General features: G+C 42.3%; 1 protein-coding gene across 2 annotated transcripts in view; it reads left to right on the plus strand.

Annotated features, from left to right (window-relative positions):
* The first annotated feature begins 17,462 nt into the window (after nt 1–17,462).
* Nucleotides 17,463–20,506, plus strand: part of LOC115499785 (tomoregulin-1) — a 125,956-nt gene continuing 122,912 nt past the window's right edge. Inside the window, exon 1 of one of the 2 annotated variants that reach the window (XM_030293952.2) lies at nt 17,463–17,581. The gene's annotated coding sequence lies outside the window, so the exon portion shown is untranslated. The remainder of the gene's footprint in view (nt 17,582–20,506) is intronic. The other variant, XM_030293958.2, reaches the window with a different exon arrangement.

Here is a 20,506-nt window from a genome sequence, read left to right on the forward strand (position 1 = left end):
AGCCAGGAAGGCTGTATCAACAATGCTTGTTTCTTTTTAAGTAATTGTAGCTCCCAAAGCTAGGTTTTCTTTGTCCTGTCAATTCCTCATAGGTTTATTGTCTTTTTGTCTAAAGAGTATAAAAACTGCCTGACTCGGTCATTTCTTTACGTTTCAATTTCATTATTGGGCCTCTGTGCTCACCGAATAAAACTGTGGCTTTTTTCTCCTGTTAATCTGTTTCATGCAAATTTAATTCTTAGTCTCGCTAGAAGACCTTGAGGAGTGGAGGAAGAAATTTTTCTTCCTTCCATTAGTTTCTTACAGTAAAATGTCCACCATAATAAAGCAATTTCCATGATAGAAGAATTCCGCTTCTAGGCATGTACCCAGAAGAAACGAGTGCACATGTCCAAAAAAAATTGTACAGGAATATTCATAGCAGTTTTATTCATAGAAGCCGAAAATGGAAACAACACAGCTGTCCATCAGAGGAAGAATAAATAAAGAATGGAATACCGTAGTATATCGCACAGCAGTATAGAGGAATGATATTAGTAAACACTGTGTGATTCCATTTATAAGAAGTTCAAGAACAGGGGCACCTGGGTGGCTCAGTTGGTTAAGCAACCATTCTTGATTTCAGCTCAGGCCTTGATCTCAGGGCTGGAGTTCAAGCCCCGCACTGGGCTCCATGCTGAGTGTGAAGCCTACTTAAAAAAAACCAAAAACCAAAAAAACAGTGGTTGTAATGTGCCAGGGGAAGGGCATGGGGGCTGTAGGGCATGGGATGAGGAGACATGAAGGAATTTTCTGAGGAGAAGGAAATTTCTTTATCTTGACCTAGACAATGGTCACACAAGTATACATGTTTGTCGAAATTCATAAAGCTTTACACAAAACTTGTCCATCTTTTTTTTTTTAATGCTTATTTATTTATTTTTGAGACAGAGAGAGCTCAAGCACAAGCAGGGGAAGGCTACAGGGAGACAGAGAGAGAGAATCTCAAGCAGGATCCACACTGCCAGTGCAGAGCCAGACTTGGGGTTCCATCACACGAACCATGAGATCATGACCTGAACCGAAATCAAGAGTTGGATGCTTGACCAACTGAGCCACCAGGTGCCCCTAAACTTACCCATCTTAAAAAAAAAACTTTTTTTAATGTTTATTTATTTTTGACAGAGAGGGAGAGACAGACAGAGCATGAGCAGGGGAGAGGCAGAGAGAGAGGGGGACACAGAATTTGAAGCAGGCTCCAGGCTCTGAGCTGTCAGCACAGAGCCTGATGCGGGGCGCGAACTCACGAACCGTGAGATCATGACCACAGCGGAAGTCGGACGCTCAACTGGCTGAACCACCTGATTAACTTGTCCATCTTTTAATACCGAAGTCATACACCACTAAAGTACTGTTAGGATAAAGAGTTGGAGAATGGACGTTTGTATGTTTTCTGAAGAGGAATACAGGACATGTCAATGGGCTCTAAAAGTTGATGGTATTTACTCTTTATTTAATTTTACTCAGAAACTCTTTTATTTCCTTTCCCTGTGTCTATAACTAGTACTCATTTCACCTGGTTAGTTCCGTTTCCAGAAATAAAATAGAACTGAGACAAGGAGAGAGAAGAAAAAGTTGTACATGATGTACTATGATAAAGATAGAAATAGATTTAATTACTTAATGAAAAGGCTCTAATAGAATTAACTAAATTGTAGGTAGTGACAAATACAGGGAAAGAAGTATTTCTCCAGAGAGAAGGAGGGATATCTTGAAGGAAGTCTTTAGAGAGAAAAGGTGAGCCCAGAGCACTAATTAGCTGTATATGACCTCAGGGAAGTCACTTAGTCTCTCTAGGGATGCTTCCATTTTACAGATTTTCTTGCATTTTAAATGATAGGATTGAACTGAGCTCAGAGCATCATGTTATTAAAGTACAATATAATAATTAATGTTCCTGAGTCATCCAGAAAAGGTTAATTTCTATTCTCTGTATTTTGTTTCATTAGGTAAAGTATGTAACACATTGATTCGTAACAAAAAATTACTATTGACATATTGAATGTCTACATTACTGTGCCAAGTAATGTCCTAGGTAATACACTTTCATTGTCTTATTTAACTTCCATTTTAATTAATTAGCAATTTTTATAATTTGTATGATTGGATCAAATAAAATGTTTTAAAATAACATTTATATATTTTTTTCCATTGTAAAAACAATATAGCATTTTTGCCAAAAGCAAGGAAAACATAGAAAATTATAACAAAAAAATAATCCTGTCACTTCAGAATTGACTGTCACCATTTTGGAGCATTAATATGTTGAATCTTTTGTATATATACACATCTGTTTTTAATTTGTTTTGTTTTATAAAATTAAGATCAAATTCAACATATATTTTGTATCCTTTTTCTTTTTTTAAAAAACGTAATTTTTCAATCAACAAATAGCATTCAATTTCTGTAAATATAACTGATTAGAAAATCCATTGTTGTTGGCTATAAGAAAAGTCTTGACACCAGTGATGTAAATTTTACTTACACGAAAAATTCCCTGGGGCAATGTCTCAATCAGGGTCCCAGGGGGAAACAGATGGCACACTTCAAGAGAGTAATTTGAAGAGTGTTTAACACAAGATCTATTCAGAAAGGAGTGGGTAGGGATTAGGGAAATCACAAGTAATAATGCAGTATGCGACACACTGGGCAAGAGGAGGGAGGAGTGGGCAGTTACTGGAATGTGGAAACAAAGAACACTTGGTGGAGACCCCTGCCTGGTCTAAGCTGTAGTAGGCACTTGGTTAAGGGAACAGACTGCCCGCAGCAATCCTGAAAGAGAGATCAGAGGAATAAATGCCAAAATACCCCACCTGGCTCTGAACGCCTGTCTGTGCTCCCCGCTCAGATTGTTTTCCCCAGTCATAAACCAGAGGGCCAGGGAGTCTTTGGTGTGGTCCTTACAGGTTGGCCTCCTTAGATAACAAAGCATGGTAGAAAAGGTGGAGAATGTATCTGGAGGGGTAAATGGAAATCTCTCTGTAATGGCCTGGTCTGTGAGTCAGAGAAATTTTCTGTTCAAAAAAAATTTTTGGGGGGGGTGCCTGGGTGGCTCAGTTGGTTGGGCGACCGACTTCGGCTCAGGTCATGATCTCACAGTTTGTGAGTTTGAGCCCCGCGTCGGACTCTGTGCTGACAGCTCGGAGCCTGGAGCCTGCTTTGGATTCTGTCTCCCTCTCTCTACCCCTCCCCTGCTCACACTCTGTGTCTCTCTGTCTCTCGGTAATAAATAAACGTTTAAAAAATAATAATAATAATAAATTAAAAAAATTTTTAATGTTTGTTTATTTCTGAGAGAGAGACATAGACAGAGCGTGGAGAGAGAGGGAGACAGAGAATCCAAAGCAGGCCCCAGGCTCTGTGCTGTCAGTACAGAGCCGGATGCTGGGCTCAGACTCATGAGCCGTGAGATCATGACCTGAGCTGAAGTCAGATGCTTAACCCACTGAACCACCCAAGCACCCCAAGAGAAGTTTTCTCTTAAGAAGTTATGTTGAATCTGAGATCTAAAGGATGTGTAGGTGTTAAGAATGTGATGAGTACAAAGAAGACATTCAAATGGCAAATGGGTATATGGAAAGGTGCTCAACATCACTAATCATCAGGGAAATGCAAATTGAAACCACAATGGGAAGTCACCTCACACCTGTTAGGATAGCTGTTATCAAGACAAAAGGTAACATGTCGGCAAGGATGTGGAGAAAAAGGAATTCTTATACTATGTTGATGGGAATGTAAATTGGTATAGCCATCATGGAAAACAATATGGAGGTTCCTCAAAAAATTAACAATAAAACTACTATATGATCTAACAATGCCACTTCTGGATATACATTCAAAGGAAATAAAATCAGTATCTCAAAGAGATATATGCATTCCCACATTCATTGCAATATTATTGACAGTAGCCAAGACATGGAAAAAACCTACATGTTGCTGGTGGATGAATGGACAAAGAAAATGTGTATATATATACCTCATATACAAGTAAATGAAATATACGATAATAGGTAATAATGTGTAATATGTAATAAAAGATAAATGTGACAGAGATATAAATATATATAAAATATGAGATATATATTTCTCATAATAAATATAAACATTTATTTCTCATAATAAATATAAAAATAAATACTTTTCAGTCATAAAAAGAAGAAAATCTTTTCATGTGCAACAACATAGGTGAAGGTGCTATGCTAAGTCAAATAAGCCAGACAGAGAAAGATAAATACTGTATGGTATCACTCATGTGTGGAATCTAGAAAAAAAAGCCAGTTTCATAGAATCAGAGAATAGAATGATGGTCGTGCCAGAGGCTGTGGGGGAAGAGGAAATGGGGAAATGTAGGTCAAAAGGTACAACTTTCAGTTACAAGAAGAATAAGTTCTGAGGATCTAATGTGGAGCAAGCATGGCAACTACACTTAACATGGTATTGTACACTTGAAAGTTACTAAGTAGATCTTAAGTATTCTCACACACACACACACACACACACAAAGAGTGTGTACAAAAGAGTTAACTTTGTGAGGCGATGGATGTGTTATCTTTATTTTGGTAATCATTCCACAATGTATATCAAACCATCATGTTGTACACTTTAAAAGTATACATATTTGTTAATTATTCTTCAATGAAGTTATAAAACTAAAAAAATTTTTTTAAAGAATGTAATGAATAAGAAAAAGAACATACTAAACAGAAGGAATAGCTTGTACAAAGTTCCTGTGGTAGGAGAGTATGTTTAAGGTATTGGAAGGACAATGGATGAAACAGAAAGACAAAAGGGGAGAACAGAGTCAAAGAGAGTGAAGATTTTGGCAGGAGCACATTGTAGGTTCCATTAAGGATTTGGGTTTTTATCCTTAAAAAATAAAGTAAACCATTGATAGGTATTAGGCATTCAATGACAAATTAGATTTGTGAATTAAGAAAATTCTTCAGGGGAGGGGTACCATGGTGGCTCAGTGAATTGAGCATCTGACTCTTGGTTTAGGCTCAGGTCATGATCTCAGGATGTGGGATTGAGCCCCACAACAGCTGGGAGATGATTGTGGAACCTGCTTGGGATTCTTTCCCTTCTTCTCTCTCTGCTCCCCCCCCCTCAAAATACATAAACATTAGGGAGAAAGAAAGAAAGAAAGAAAGAAAGAAAGAAAGAAAGAAAGAAAGAAAGAAAGAAAGAAAGAAAAATTCCTCAGGGGAGAATGGATTGTCAGGGAGGCCAAAAATGAAATGGAGGTGGAGATAGCAGTAATCCAGGTGGGAAGTTAGACTAAGGTGGTGGATGGTGATGGAGAGACAAAGAAAAGTTTGAGAAATATGGGGGGACATAAAATTGAGAAGACTTTGTAATATACCTGACATGGTGGTGTGGGAGTGGGGACAATTACAAAAATTCTGAGATTTCTTGATTGTAAGACCGGAAAGATGGAAAGCTTTCTGGAACTGGGACATTATAAAATAGTCAATATGGGCCGCTGACTGGTTAGGTAGAGTATGCAACTCTTGATCTCAGATGGTGAGTTTCAGTCCCACATTGAGTGCAGAGCTCACTGAAAAAAAAATTTTTTTAAGTCAATATAAGTAAAGAAAAAAAACAAAGATTTGGCTGCTTTTTTTAATGAGTGAAAGCCTCTATATTCTGGAAAGGAAGGCAGTTTAGGAGCTGAACAATGGGAGCAGAAACTATTTCTACAATTTAGGTTTGTTAATTACTAGGGGAATGTGATAAGCCTGAGGAGGAAGAACTGGAAGGGAGGGCAGAGGGGTGACATGAAGTAGACAGTGAAAAAATAGGAATTTATGCAAAAATGGCTCAAGTTGCTGCAGATTTGAGAAACTAAAACTTTGGACAATATAGAACTGCAATAAAAATAGTTTTTCACAAAAATACAAATAAGCAAGGGAAATCATATTTTTCTATCCATTACTTATTTATTTTGCTTTCTCCTAGTTAACAGCACAGCATGCTGTTTCCATTCTTTAATTTTTCTTTTTGTCAAAGATAGTGAGCTTCCTGAGGGAGGCGCCTCACTTTCTCAAGTATTTTGAATATGTCAGGCCTGTCTTTACCTACTTACTTTGAACCACAGTGATAATCCTGGGGACCATTGTGAGGATTGTGTGTCTTCTACAAACCCTCTCCAGCTGTTTGCCCCTCCGTTGAGTGCAGGCTTTCCTCATCTTATATTGTGGTGGAGTGTTCTAAGCCCACTAGAGTGTAAGCTTCTAGAAAGCAAGATTGACGTTAAGTGCGGAGTAAGTACAAGTGCCATGGAGAACAGAAGAGAGTGTAATGGAGGCTTTAGAAGCAATCTGACTACCATTTCCCTCGTAGGTGTGGATATGAACCCTGACTTAGGCCTATATTTCCTCCTACTGCGTTAGATATTGTCATGCATGGGTGTTGGGAGGGAGGGGGGAGGGGGATTTCAAGGAACATCTTTCACATTTCCTAGTCTGTCCCTCTCGCATGTTTTATCTGTCAAATGCGGGAGCCGAGGGAGGACAGTATTCATGCCAGGTGGGCTTCTGCACACAGTAGTCACTAAGACTTATTTCTGGAATAAATGGATGGATGATGAAACTCTTGTGCATGGAAACATCTTGAGGTTCCTTCCCGGGAAGAAGCTCACTCCCCACCATTTATTTCCGCAAGCCCAAAGCCCGGGCCTCTCGCAGTTTACACAGAGGCCCCACCCACCTCCAGGCGTGGCCCCGCACCAAGCGCCCCTCAGCACCTGTCCCTTGCACTTGAGGATGCGCGGAACCTTAGTCAAATTCCAGGCTATAGTGCGCTTGCGTTGGAGGCGCCACCCCCAGGCGCCCCCCCCCCCCCCCCCCCCCCCGGCTGGGGGGCGGGGCCTGCGGAACTCAGCCTGCGGTCATAAGGAAAATACGGATAGGATCCGAAAAGGAGTCGGCTCTGGCTCCTCGGAGTTAGTGCAGGTGGGGCCGGGTAGGGGGTGTCGGCGGATACTCAAAGGGAACCTGTTGGAGACTGACCTCAGTTTGCACACGATGCGCCTTTTACCGCTAACTGTAGAAGTCTGTTGATTTTGCCTTTCAGTTAAATTTAATGGTCAAGAGCTCATGCTTTGTGGGTTCCAATCCATTTATGACTTAGTGTGACTGTGGCTTTGGGCAAGTTAATCGCCTGAGACTACCTGTATAACTTGCCTTTGGGCAAGTTAATCGCCTGAGACTACCTGGCTCAATCAGGTGAGCATCCTACTTTTGATTTTGGCTCAGGTTGTGATGTCAGTTGGTAGGTTTGAGTCCTGGGTTGGGCTCTGCACTGAGGGTGCGGAGCCTGCTTGGAATTCTCTGTCTCCCTCTCTCTCTGCCCCTCTCTCTCTCTCAAAAATAAGTAAATAAACATTTAAAAAAATAAGATAAAATGGAACCGATAATAGTCATGGACTGCAACAGGCTTTTGTGAAGATTAAATGAGACTGTGTGTAAATTGCTTAGCACTCTGCCTAGCACACAGAAAACCCCCGATAAGTGGTAAGTACTATTATTATCATTATCATTATTAATAGCATAATAGTCATCATATTGTGGTTTTTGTGCCAGGATCTTTTGTTTGCCATTGCTATGCTAGTAATCCTTGGAAAATGTCAGAGTATGTGTGTAGTAACAGGAAATTCAAGACTGGAACATGTTCTGATTTTAAAAAGGAGAAAAAAGTAATCTTGAAAAATGCCATCTAGTAATCTTGACTTTTACTGAGCACCCATACACACCCAGAATGGATCATATCAAAGGTAATTTGTAGGCATTTAGAAAAAGAACTGGTGTTCATTATGCAGCAGTCTGCAGTAAGAATAAATCAATCCAGGTGTGCGTGGGTGGCTCAGTCAAGTAAGCTATCAGCTCAGGTCATGATCTCACATGGAGTCCTGCCCTGTGCCTCTATGCTGACAGTGCAGAGCCTGCTTGGGATTCTCTCTCTCTCTCTCTCTCTCTCTCTCTCTCTCTCTCTCTCTCCCCGCCTCTCTCCCATGTGCAAGCGTGCTCTCTCGGTCTCTCAAAAATAAATAAACATTAAAAAAAAAAGAATAAATTAATCCATACTAACCTTTTTGAATGGAGAGTAATCTGATAGCTCAGCAGAAAATCTTTTGTCTTCCTGGGTTTAAGTCATCTGAAAAAAAAAGCCTGAGGTGCTACCCCATTGTAAGCTCCTTCCCTGTCAGCAAGTCCCTTTCCATTTGACATCAGTCTTATACAAAAAATGTTTTTTTACTTACATAGGTAATATGTGTATACCTTTATGTTGTAAGAGATTCAAAAAGTGAAAATGAAGCTAAAGCCTCCCAACATCTCCTCCCCATTCCACACCCACCTCCAGTTGTCTTTTATCAGTTTAGTCTACACTTTGTTCAGATATTTTTAAATCTATCTCCACACTTGTATGACTCGTGGCAGTTAGGACTCTATTCAGCCAACTGAATACCCAACAAAAGAAGGCAGTTCACTGGTGTCTTCAGAAAGAAGCTCAGGGGTAGACAGGGCAGAGCCAGCAATGCAGGACAGCCCTGTGATATCATCAGGAGCCCAGGCTCTTTCTTTCATTTCCACCATCCACAGCATTTGGCTTTTGTCCTCACAAGCCACAAGGTGATTGCTGCGCCTCTAAGAATGTGTCCACACACTAGACAGGAAAGGACAAAAGTCATCTTCTTGCGAAGTTTTTTATTTTTATCAGGAAAGGAAGCCTACCAGAACATCTGCCTATAATTCATTGGCCAGAGCTGTATCACATGACCCGTCTACCAACAAGGGAGTCTAGGAAAGTAATTTACCTTGCAAGTATCTGAAGTATAGAATGGCACAGTAAAAGCAAGTTGTGAATATCTTTTAGGTAACCAACTTTTCAGTGTCTGCTACAGAAATATAGAGGCTGATTCTGCTTTTTCCATAAATGAGCTCATAGTGTATATATTTCTTGCAACTAGCTGTTTTTCCTTTGCAATATGAATTAGAGCTTTGCATGGTAGCATATATGAAACTGCCTCGGTCCCTTTAGCTGTGGCCTGATATCCTTGTTTCATTATTCTAAGGCACACATTTTCATTCACATTTTATGATCTTTAAAATTGATATGCACCTTACAATTGCTGTCAGCTAGGCAGCAATAGTGATGTAGCCGTCATTGCCTGCTGGATATGCTTCAAAACTTGCAGAATGGATGTTAGCAGCCTGGAATATTGATGATTCGGAGTCTAAACATGATTCAGAAGGTTCAGGCTCTGAGAAGAAGATTTAGATGTGTCTTTATTTTGTGAATACTTTCCTTTTAGTGTATGCACAAGGATGATATGAAATTTTGAAAAAATCCATGCCTTAAGTCTTAGTTGGCTTTCTGAATAAGTATGAAAAAAATATGAGTGATAAGTGTGTCATAATTAGGAGCATTTTTCTTAGTGATACATAAAATAATGATGTCTATAATTGATGATGCCTGTAGTCAATGAAATGTGGTGTTCTACACTATGGCTATTCCATAGTTTATTTAATCATTTCCCTATCAATAGATGTTTTTTACTTTTTTTCAAATAATGCTCCAAAAACCCTTGTCTGTACCCTTTTCCCATATGTGCAAGTAGTATTTCTCTAGATGCGCAGAATTTCACAATTAAAAATTCTAATAGTTACTTCCCTCCCCCAAATCCATAACCCCCATCTAATATTGAGAAAAACTGAGGGACATCCTATAAAATACCTAATACTTCCTGAAACTGTGAAAGTCATTCCAAACTAAAGATAGTACAGTGTTTGCATATACCCCCCACACCCAATTTTTCCTATTGTTAACCTTTGATATTAGCATGGGGCCTTTGTCACAATGAATGAACCAGTGTTGATACATCATCATCAATATCATCATCATCATCATCATCATCATCATCATCATTATTTGATTATTGATTATTGATTATTATCATTATCATCATTATTTTTTTTAACCCAATCTGTTTTCTATCTTGCAGTCAGCATTCTCCCCACTATGTCCAGCCTGAGGTTGGGAAAAGGAACACTGATACATTATTATTAACAAAAGCTTATACTCTATTCAGATTTCCTTTGCCTAATGCCCCCTTTTGGTTCCCGGTTTCATCCACACAGCACATTATATTTAATTGTCATGTCCCCTTCAACTCCTCTTGGCTATGAAAGTTTCTCATATATTCCTTCTTTTAATGACTTGGTCATCAAATTTTTGACCTTGTCCAAATTTTTACATTTTTATTTTACTGAAATTGTAACTGAGAGGATTAATAAAATCAATTCCTTTATGAAAAGTTTCTATTTTCTATTTAATTGGTTAGCTTTTCTGCTATTTGAGTTCTAGTTTATAATTAGCATTTCTAGTAAATTCTGTTTTTGCAAGTCAAAGTTGGCAGATCTGACATCTGCCATGTGCACTTTTAGCCACTGTCAACTTAATTTTGTATTGTGTCCACCAGAAATATTTATTATGAATTGGATAAAATACTGACAGTTTATACTAATTCTTAATTTGTGAGACTATGTAAGGAAATCCTTTCAGGTGTTCCAGAGGAGTAAAATCTCCTTGTCATCTTCTGTAGGTCTATTGCTTTTTTACCTTTGCTTACAGGACCAGCTATTCATATTCACTGTAGAGTTAAGAGCAAGCTAACTTTTTAGTTGCATCAAAATGGATCACAACATCCTTAGATCACAATGTCCTGGGTGAAAATATGCCCAAGACTAAAATATGTACCAGTTTAAAATTGTGGAGTCAAAATGACTGGGCAAAACCAAACAAAACCAAAATTAAGCAAACAAAAAACCCCACATCAATAGAATGCTTTGTTGTCCTATAAAAAAAAATCATAGTTTATTGAAGTATTCTCCTATTGATGGACCCTTAGGTATTTTCCAAAATTTCCTTCTCCCTTTATCCTTTTCTTTCCTCATCCTTTCCTCCTCTCCTCCTCCTTGTTCTTCTTCCTTTCTGCATCTCTCTCTCTCTCTCTGCCTCTCTCCCTCATGCCTTCCTTTACGTTCCATCATCAAAGCTGCAGTGAACATGCCTCTTGGTAACCACAGGTAAATATTTTTCCAGAAGAGACACCTAGCAGTGGAATTGCTGTGTTAGAAATTGGATAGTGAAAGGAAGACAGGAGTGGCAAATAATGCCAAAACAGCCATCGAGGATGTAAACCAAACTCTTCATTTTTCAGGCACTAAACCTCCCTCCCAAGGTTTCACAGCCTATTAGTGGCAGAGGAGGTCTAGAAATGCAAAACAGTGTCAAGCAGTTTTATGAAAAGTAATGCAGGCTTGCCCCAGTGTCTTTGGACAGTTTCAAGGGGTTAGGCCTGACGTAATTGTGACAGCTTGTGGAACAGTGTGTTCAGGCTGCTGTTGCCTCGAGTCTAGTGTTGAGCCTGGATGTAGATGAGATGAAGGACAGACGAGCACCTGTGAGGACAAATTCGGGTCTACAAAGAACATTGGAATCTGCCTCTTGCCCCAGCTGACATCTTGACTGAAACCATCTGACAGACCTGGAAGAACTGTTCAGCTAAGCTGCTTCCTGCCCCACTGAAACTGTGAGATAATAAATGTTTGTTGGCTTCCGCCTCTAAATTTTGGAGTGATTTGTTACACAGCAATAAATAACTAATACACCTAGGTACCAACAACATGTTCCCCAAAACCACTTCAATGTTAACGTCAAATTACTATGGCACCAGCAATTTTAGTGGCCAGCAGCTTGTGAATCCAGCCACTTTAAAATAGACAAGGTGGGGCACCTGGGTGGCTCATACAGTTAAGTACCCTACTTCAGCTCAGGCCATGTTCTCATGGTTTGTGGGTTCAAGACCTAGATTGGGCTCTGTGCAGACAGCTCAGAGTCTGGAACCTGCTTCAGATTCTGTGTCTCCCTCTCTCTCTGCCCTAGCCCTCTCTCTCTCTCTGTCTCTCAAAAATAAATAAACATTAAAATAAATAAATAAATAAATAAATAAATAAATAAATAAATAAAATAGGGTGGGGGAGGGAGTCAGTGCCTGGGTGGCTCAGACAGTTAAGTGTCCAACTTTGGCTCAGGTCATAGTCTTGTGGGTTGTGAGTTTGAGCCCCACATCAGGCTCTGTGCTGACAGCTCAGAGCCTGGAGCCTGCTTTGGATTCTGTTTCTCTTTCTCTCTCTCTCTCTCTCTGCCCCTCCCCTGCTCGGTCTCTTTCTTTCTCAAAAATAAACAAACATTAAAAAATTTTTTTTAATAAATAAAGTAAAACAGATAAGGTGGGTCTCAGGGAAAGGTAGAGGGCAGTGTTCAACTCAGGTTGAACTCCCTGAGTCCTGGAAGTTTCAGGCAGCCTGGATTTCACGTTGGCCTCTCCCCCCATCACTTTCTGATCTGACACTCCTCTAGATTGTTCCATCAACACTGGTTTTTGTTCTTAACAGCTTCACCTGTAGCCTCTTGTTCAGCGCTCCATGCTCTGTGCCCCTCATTCCTTCCCTCGACAGATAGGTCCTGTAAACTGAGGCATTTTTGTTGATCTCAGTGCCCACGTCTTATGAAAGATATTTGGATATATGTGGCCATTGAAGAATAATAGCCTACCTTTCTCTAACTTAGGCAAGGAGATGTTCAGATAGAATATTAACTCAATGCCCTCAGTGGTAAGATCCTAGGAGGAATCCCTGAGGCTTCCTAAAAACTATCTTCCTGCTTATCTGTGCTTAATATTGTATTTAAAGAGAAATGTGCCAAGAGACAGATGGACCAACAGTCAGGGATTGCCTGATAGTATAGTTGCACCTTAGTAGGATCACTACAGATAGGTCTTCCACTATGTGATAATAGCTTGTATTATATGGGAACTACTTAAGTGATTTTTATATACAAACCTCAGTCCTCTAAACAATTCTGTGACGTACGTATGCTGCTTTATAAAATCACTCACCATCTTAGAGTAACTAATATTTTCCAGAAAGGTCTCAAGTTCAAAAATCTGTGTTTATTATTGTCATTAGCTTTCAAAATGCTTCAGAAGTTTTGATATTTTAGCATCACAACTATATCTCCTAGATTACCTCTACCATCAGAGAATGGATTGCAAATACTCTTAGTACAACTTATCCTGATATTTGGCTCAGAAAGTATGATTTTAGTGCATCTATCCACCCATGCCCATATCCAGTGAATACCCCCACTCCCAGTGTCCGTTGTGCTGGGTGGTTATTTTTGTACTGGATGATACCTCCCTTATATCCCACAACTGCCGATTGAGTCAGAAATGGACTTCTAGTCCCAAACTAGTCAATTCATAAGCTGCCAGCTTGTGTCCTGGCGTGAAATGATAAGCTAGACCAATCACATTTTTTGTGTGGGTAAATATGAACCAAGAGACAAGGAGGAGGTTTCTACCCTAGGCCAAGGTACCCATGATGGTCAAGTGCAGGCAAGTAAGCAGAAGGAACAGGCTGGGAGATAGGGGAGTACATGGACAGAGGGAGACAAAGGCAGGCCAAGACAAAGAGAGGGGACTGAGAGACAAGAAGAAAAAGTCAGAGAGGCAGAGACAGAAAGATACACCTCAAATAAGAGAGAGAAATGTTCCTATTGGCTCTTAGGTGCCTGTGAGGCCCTGCTCAACTTGGGTTCTTGTCTTCCAATTCACCCGTAATTCAATAAACATCTTTTTCTTTAGCAAATTTGAATGAATCTACTCCTTACCCCCCCCAAAGAGCCAGATGAAAGAAGTCTCTAATGTCTATACTTCATTAGATTTTAGGAAGACTGGATCTGGCCGGTCAAAATCAAAACAGGCACATGGATAAATGAAATACCAGTGCATTAATTTTCAAAGAGAACTGTACTTTCTCAGAACTCTAGAGTGTTCAGTTTAGATGATCCGTCTATTTTTCCTCCTGTAAGGAAACTTGTGTAGAAACCAACTCCTATGTCGACTGCTTGGTGAGACTGGACCTGAGTGTAGAGGAGACCATTTGCAGAGTTGTTCTCCACGTGCTGTCAGAGCGCAGTGCATCGTGTGCCTCCAGCATGGGGATGGACCATCTGAGGCAAGCCCCATGCTCTTGGGGAAGAGACGAGTCACCTGGATGTGTTCTTTCTGTAGGACTTCCTTTTACTAGATATGTGGACCCTACCCTTCTGTTAACATTTTCTACAGAGAAGTTATAACAGCTGTATTATTATTATTAACATTTTTTTAATGTTTATTTTTGAGAGAGAGAGAGCACGAGCGAGCAGGGGAGGGGCAGAGAGAGAGAGAGAGAGAGGGAGTCACAGAATCCAAAGCAGGCTCCAGGCTCTGCACTGTCAGCACAGAGCCCCATGTGGGGCTTGAACTCATGAACCGAAGTCTGACGCTTAACAGACTGAGCCACCCAGGCACCCCAATAACAGCTTTATTATTAATAATGAAATAACAGCTAACATTGATTAAGTATTTTCTATGAAACTTGCATTGTGCTAAGCCCTTTAGAGACAGATACAGTACTGAGTCATCAAACAATCTTGTTAAGTGGGTATTGCTACTCTACTTTCCAGAGAAGTTTCAGACAGATTAAAGAAGTTTGTTCAAGGGAAAGGAACACGAAGAGAAACTCAGTTAGGACACGGAGAGAACTGGGAGGGCAGTGACCACATTACAGGTCTGAGTAGATTCCCTGGTCATGTTTGTTTTGGAGAACGTTTGCTCTCTTGATTCGAGGAGGAGACACATGATTAAATATGAGTTTTCTGGGGCACCTGGGTGGCTCAGTTGGTTAAGTGTCCAACTTCGGCTCAGGTCATGATCTCACGGCTCTGTGCTGACAGCTCAGAGCCTGGAGCCTGCTTCAAATTCTGTGTCTCTGTCTCTCTTTGTTCCTACCCCACTCACGCTCTCTCTCTCTCTCTCTCTTAAAAATAAACAAACATTCAAAAATATTTTTTAATTTAAATATGAGTTTTCTGTGTTTCCTTAACAGCATTTCAGCATGTGACTCATGTCAATCATCATTACTTTAAATAAACAAAAATAACAATAATGATACTGGTCATTTACTGAAGTCAAGTAGGTTAATCTACCCTGCCAAGTTAGGTATTATTATTCCTACCTTAGAAATGAGAAAACTGAGATTCAAGGAGTTTAACTTAGTTCACAAAGATATAGGCAGTAAAGTCAGGATTCAAACCCAGAATCTATCTGTTAAATCCACCGTTTTTCCCATTCTGTGCCCTCTGTCGATCACATTTCTAATCCCAGTTGACACTCTTATTTTCACACCCCAGTTGTTTTCTCTGGACCATATCCCTCTTTAAGAAGGAAATATTCATGGATGTCTAATGTGGCACTGGGGTGGAAAACTATAGTAGAAATGGTATCTTGCCTTGGGTTCCAGGGACGTGATTGTCATAAAGTTTGTTTATCAATAGCAACTCCCTCAGGCTGGTCTTAGTTTCCAGGTTCTCTGGAAAATTTCAAAGCCACTTGGATACTAGACAAATTCTTGTTATGATAATAAACAAGAAGCAGTAAAACTCTTATAATATCTTCATTTTTACTGGCGCTTTTGATCCTGGGAAATCCTAGGTATGTATATCTCAAAGAATTGAAAACGGGCACCCAGTCAAATACAATTACAGGCATGTTCGGGGCAGCACTATTCACAAAGGATGGAAATAACGGAAATATCCATCAATGGATGATGTATAAACTAATTGTGGTATACATACAGCGGAATATTATTTGTCCTTAAAAAGGAATGAAGTACTGATAGATACATGCTACAAGATGGATGACCCTAAAAATATCAAGCTAAGTGAAAGAAACCAAACATAAAAGGCCACATATTGTGATTCCATGTATATGAAATGTCCATAATAGGCAAATCCAGAGAGACAGAAAATAGATTAGTGGTTGCCCAGAGATTGGGGGGGGGGGGGAGGGGAGTGAGGAGGGAATGGGGAGTCACTGATGGGTAATAAAAAATTTTCAGAACCAGACAGAGATGTTGGTTGCTCAACATTGTAAATGTAATAAATGCCACTGAATTATTCATTTTAAAGTAGTTAATTTTAGGTTATGTGAATTTCACCTTAATTAAAACAAAAAGTTCAACAGCCCTTTCCGCCCTTCTGAGCTTGGAATCTTCTCGACGGACACAGGACATAAGAAACACCTAGCCACCATCCTTGTGGGAGGTGCAATAAAACGTGCCTTGTTCTACACTTTGATATGTTGTGCATTCATTGATCTGCGCGTGAATTTCCACTTACTCAGCACAAAGTGTCTGACCCAGGTCCTGGGCTCCAGACGGCACACACAGTCCTTGCCCTAGGAACGCGCAGCCTAGGGGGAGACACATCCCGCAAATAAAAAAACAAAACAAAACAAAACTCCGTGATGAACCAAGCACGCGAGGGCCGGCTGTTTCGAGTAGCAGGGAGTCCCAAAAGAAAAGGGGAAAAGGGGGCCCTTTTCAGACAGAGGACTTGGACTGAGCTAACTCGTGTCCATGGCCGCCAAATCCCTTGTGACAAATGGATTCTTTTGTTGTTCAAGGAGATGAAACACAGTTTCTCGGGGCCTCCAGGAGCCCCTCCGCAGAGGTGGGAAGAGGGAACTCAATCAGCACTGGGATGTCGGCACGGAGGAAGACGGTCGGGTGGGCGGGGGACACCCCGCGCCCCGCCCCGCGCCTCGGGGGAGCCCGGCGGCCGCAGCTCAGGGAGGTGGGGACTGCGCGGGGCCGCGCTCCCGCCCTGCTCCGCGCCGACGGACCCGCAGCCGGCGGCCGGCCCGCGAGGGGGCGGCGGCTCCCGGGCTTTGTGGCCGCGGCGCGCGCGGCGGGGCCTGGCCGGCCGGGGGCGCGCCGCCGCTGCCCGGTGCTCCGGAGCCCGCGGCCCTCCCGGCCGCCCCGCCTGCGAGAGGAGCCGAGGCCGCCCGCGCTCGCGCCTCGCCGGCCCCTCCCCCGGTCGCCTCGGCCGCCGCGCCGCCGCTGCAGGTAGTAGGCTCCCCCTCCGGGCTGGGCCGCAGCGGGGCGGGGGCGGGTGGCGCGGGCCCGGCGTGCGGGGGCCGCGGGCCGGCATGGCGGGTTTCCGGGCCGAGCCACCGCGACCCCAGCCCCGCAGGCCAGGCGGCCGCTTCCGCGCGCCGCGATTGGGACTCGGTGAGTGGGGCCGGCCTGCGGCGTACAAAGCCCCAGGGCGCGGACCTCGGGGTGATTCGGCGGCGCACCCGGGGTGGGGGTGGGAGGACTCTGGTTCCCCCGGGCCGGGGGAGCAGCTAGGGAGGAGTCCAGGCGACCGCAGTGCCGCGGTCTTCTCATCCCAGGGTCCCTGCTCTTTGCCAGACACTGTGCTCAGCGCTTTTCCATACTTGTCTCCTTTAAGGCCCCCCGGTGCCCCGTCCGAGGGTATAATGGGAGGGGTCCCTCAGTCAGAGGCCGAGGGCCGAGCATCATCATATCGGTGCCCGCCTGACCTTGGGAAAGCTTCTTTACTCCGAGCCTGGGCTGCTGCTACTGTGAATGGGGTAAGGAGGAGGGGGTGCTGGGGTTTGGGGAATGCGTGATATAATACCCACCCCCTGGTACTATTGTGAGAGATAGTGTACATAAATGATCATAGCCAAATTTTGAGTACTTTTTGTGTACCAGGCCCCAGGTACTAAACAGTTGGTATGAGTTATCTAAATCATCACACCAGTGCTATGAGGTAGCTATTGTAAATTGCACGAATAATCTTTATTTAGGAGTAGGAAACCATGAAGAATTTATTTAGCCTACCTCTTCTGATCGGAGAGATTGGTTGTTTCTTAGATGTGGTAACACTTAAGATTACAAACGTTCCTGCAGTACAGGAGAAGGGTTGGATGCAGAGCTCTATTTGTCACACACTTAAAACCAGGTGGAAAAATACAGGAGCCAGTGATGTGGATTTCAGCATGCCAGATGAGAGTTTGTGTTACCAAGGGAATTGTTGAATATGAATTCAAAACCATAGTTCCTAAGTTAAGATTGAGGGCTGTTATGGGAGTTTGGGACCAGGGAGAGAAAGGGGTGGACTGGGGAGGGGGAGAGAGAAGAATTCTGAAGCTCTGGAAGATGTTGAGGAAGGGACCAGAGTTCACTACCCCAGAAGCATTCTGGACCAAGATTCCATCCTGCCCTTAGAGACCAGGCATCCTGCTCCCAGGGAGGGGAAAGGGATGCTGGGATGAGATCACAGGTTGTCTTTTCTTACACCCAGGCCACCCCAAAAATATTCAGATGGGTTGAGAGCCAGATGATTGGGCTTCCTAAAATGTCATTGTCCTTCTTGTGATTCCTGAAATTATTTTCATGTGTTTCAAGAGATTGGGGTACTCACAGATGCTAAAGGTTGATAAGACACTTAAAATACAAAGGTCTGACCGATGTAATGAAGGAGTGTGTTTTAAATTTTTTTTTTTCAACGTTTATTTATTTTTGGGACAGAGAGAGACAGAGCATGAATGGGCGAGGGGCAGAGAGAGAGGGAGACACAGAATCGGAAACAGGCTCCAGGCTCTGAGCCATCAGCCCAGAGCCCGACGCGGGGCTCGAACTCACAGACCGCGAGATCGTGACCTGGCTGAAGTCGGACGCTTAACCGACTGCGCCACCCAGGCGCCCCGAAGGAGTGTGTTTTGAACACAGTTCACTTGGGGTTCAGTTTGAAATGGGGAGAACTTGAAGGTTTTGGACCCTGAAGACTGGAGAGAAAGGCACGAAGGCCTAGTGACTGTACCCCAGGGAAAGGGACTGGTAGGGGGAGCCCAGGACCTCACAACACCATCTGCAGAATACCTATGCAGCCTGCTCAGTTCTCACCTACCCCTACTGAGAAGGTGCCCTTTCCTCTCCTGAATTGTGGCTGTTTCTTACTTGAGTGTTGTGGAAGGTCTGGGCTGGACCTGAATGAGTAGGAAAGACTTCTTGGAGAAGGGTTTTTTTTAAACCAGACCTTGAAGGAGTGGATATTTGAGTAGATAGTGATGGTGAAGGTAGGGAGCAGTGTGCTAATGGAAAGAGCAGTTGCTTTGGAGAGATAGTTTGGGGTTCAAATCCTGGCTCTGCCATTTCTCAGCCATGTAATTTTTTTTTTATGAGGATAAAACAATGTTTTTTCAAATGCCTGGTAGGGAGCTCACCCAACACTAGTACCCTCTTCCCTGTCCATGGTGACATTCATTCAACAAATGTCTGCTGAGTACCAGTTGTCTGCTGAGTCATATGCTTCCTGCTGGGGATACAGAGATGAGTCAGAAATTATGTATTCCCTTATGAATTTCTCAGTCCAGTGAGGGAGATGGACACAAAGAGCAAATTACAAAAAAATATGGGAAGTGCTACAGTATAGTCATATACAACTGGCAGTGAGCTCACAGAGGAGTAACTAATTCATTTTGGATAGAAAACTCAGGGTCAAATTATCTCTAACAAGGGGAGTATGAGACATTATGATAGAAGTTTTGAATGCTACACCACTCCCTAGCTTCTGGGCTTTTTTTAACCCTTGCCTTATCTTTGCCCTGATATTCTCTCCAAAAAAAAAAAAAAAAAAAAAAAAATATATATATATCTATATATATATATACACATACACACACACACAAATATATAAATATATACACATACATATTTGCAGTGTGTGCATGGTTTGTCAGCCACCTCAAACTCCTTTTAGTAGGAAACTATTGTAAATTAACATGACAGCCTGGACTTTAGTTGAAGAAGATGTCATAAAAATGCCATGAGAGTTGGATCTTGAGGGATGAAAATTAGCCCTTGGTGGGGCACCTGCTGGCTCAGTTGGTAGAGCATCTGACTCTTGATCTCAGAGTTGTGGGTTCGAACTCCATGTTGGGTGTAGAGATTACTTAAAAGTAAAATCTTTAAAAAAGAAAAGGGAAGAAAGAAAATGAACTCTTGGTGGACCTTGGATTCCAGCCAGAGGAAGCCCCATGTACAGAGTCATGAGAATACAGCATATTCAAGGGCATGAAGGTGAGTTTGGTCTGCTGGGTTGAAAAATATAGGGAAACAGGGGTGGGGTGGAGGGGGTACTGTAATCGGGGCCAGATCTGAAAAGGCCTCGAATGCTATATGTGGAGTTTGGACTTGATCACTGAGGAGTGAGGGTTAGGGTTAGGGTTAGGGTTAGGGTTAGATGTAAGAGGTTTACGCGCAGGAGTTATGGCATGATCACTGAGTTTTAGGAAGAGCCCTCTGGCAGCTGTGTGGAAGAGGGGCTGGAAGGTGGGAGATGATTTTGAGAACTGGGGCCTGACCTCAGGAATATAAGGCAATAAGGATGAGAGAGGAGATAATAAACATTAAGGTAAAATGTACACTAGGTCTTAGTGATTGGTTACCTGTGATGGAAGAACATGCTGAGTTTTCTGCTTTGACCCAAGTTAATGTGGCTGAAGTCATCG

The sequence above is a fragment of the Lynx canadensis genome, chromosome D4 (assembly GCF_007474595.2).
Source record: "Lynx canadensis isolate LIC74 chromosome D4, mLynCan4.pri.v2, whole genome shotgun sequence".
Taxonomy (NCBI): Eukaryota; Metazoa; Chordata; class Mammalia; order Carnivora; family Felidae; genus Lynx; species Lynx canadensis.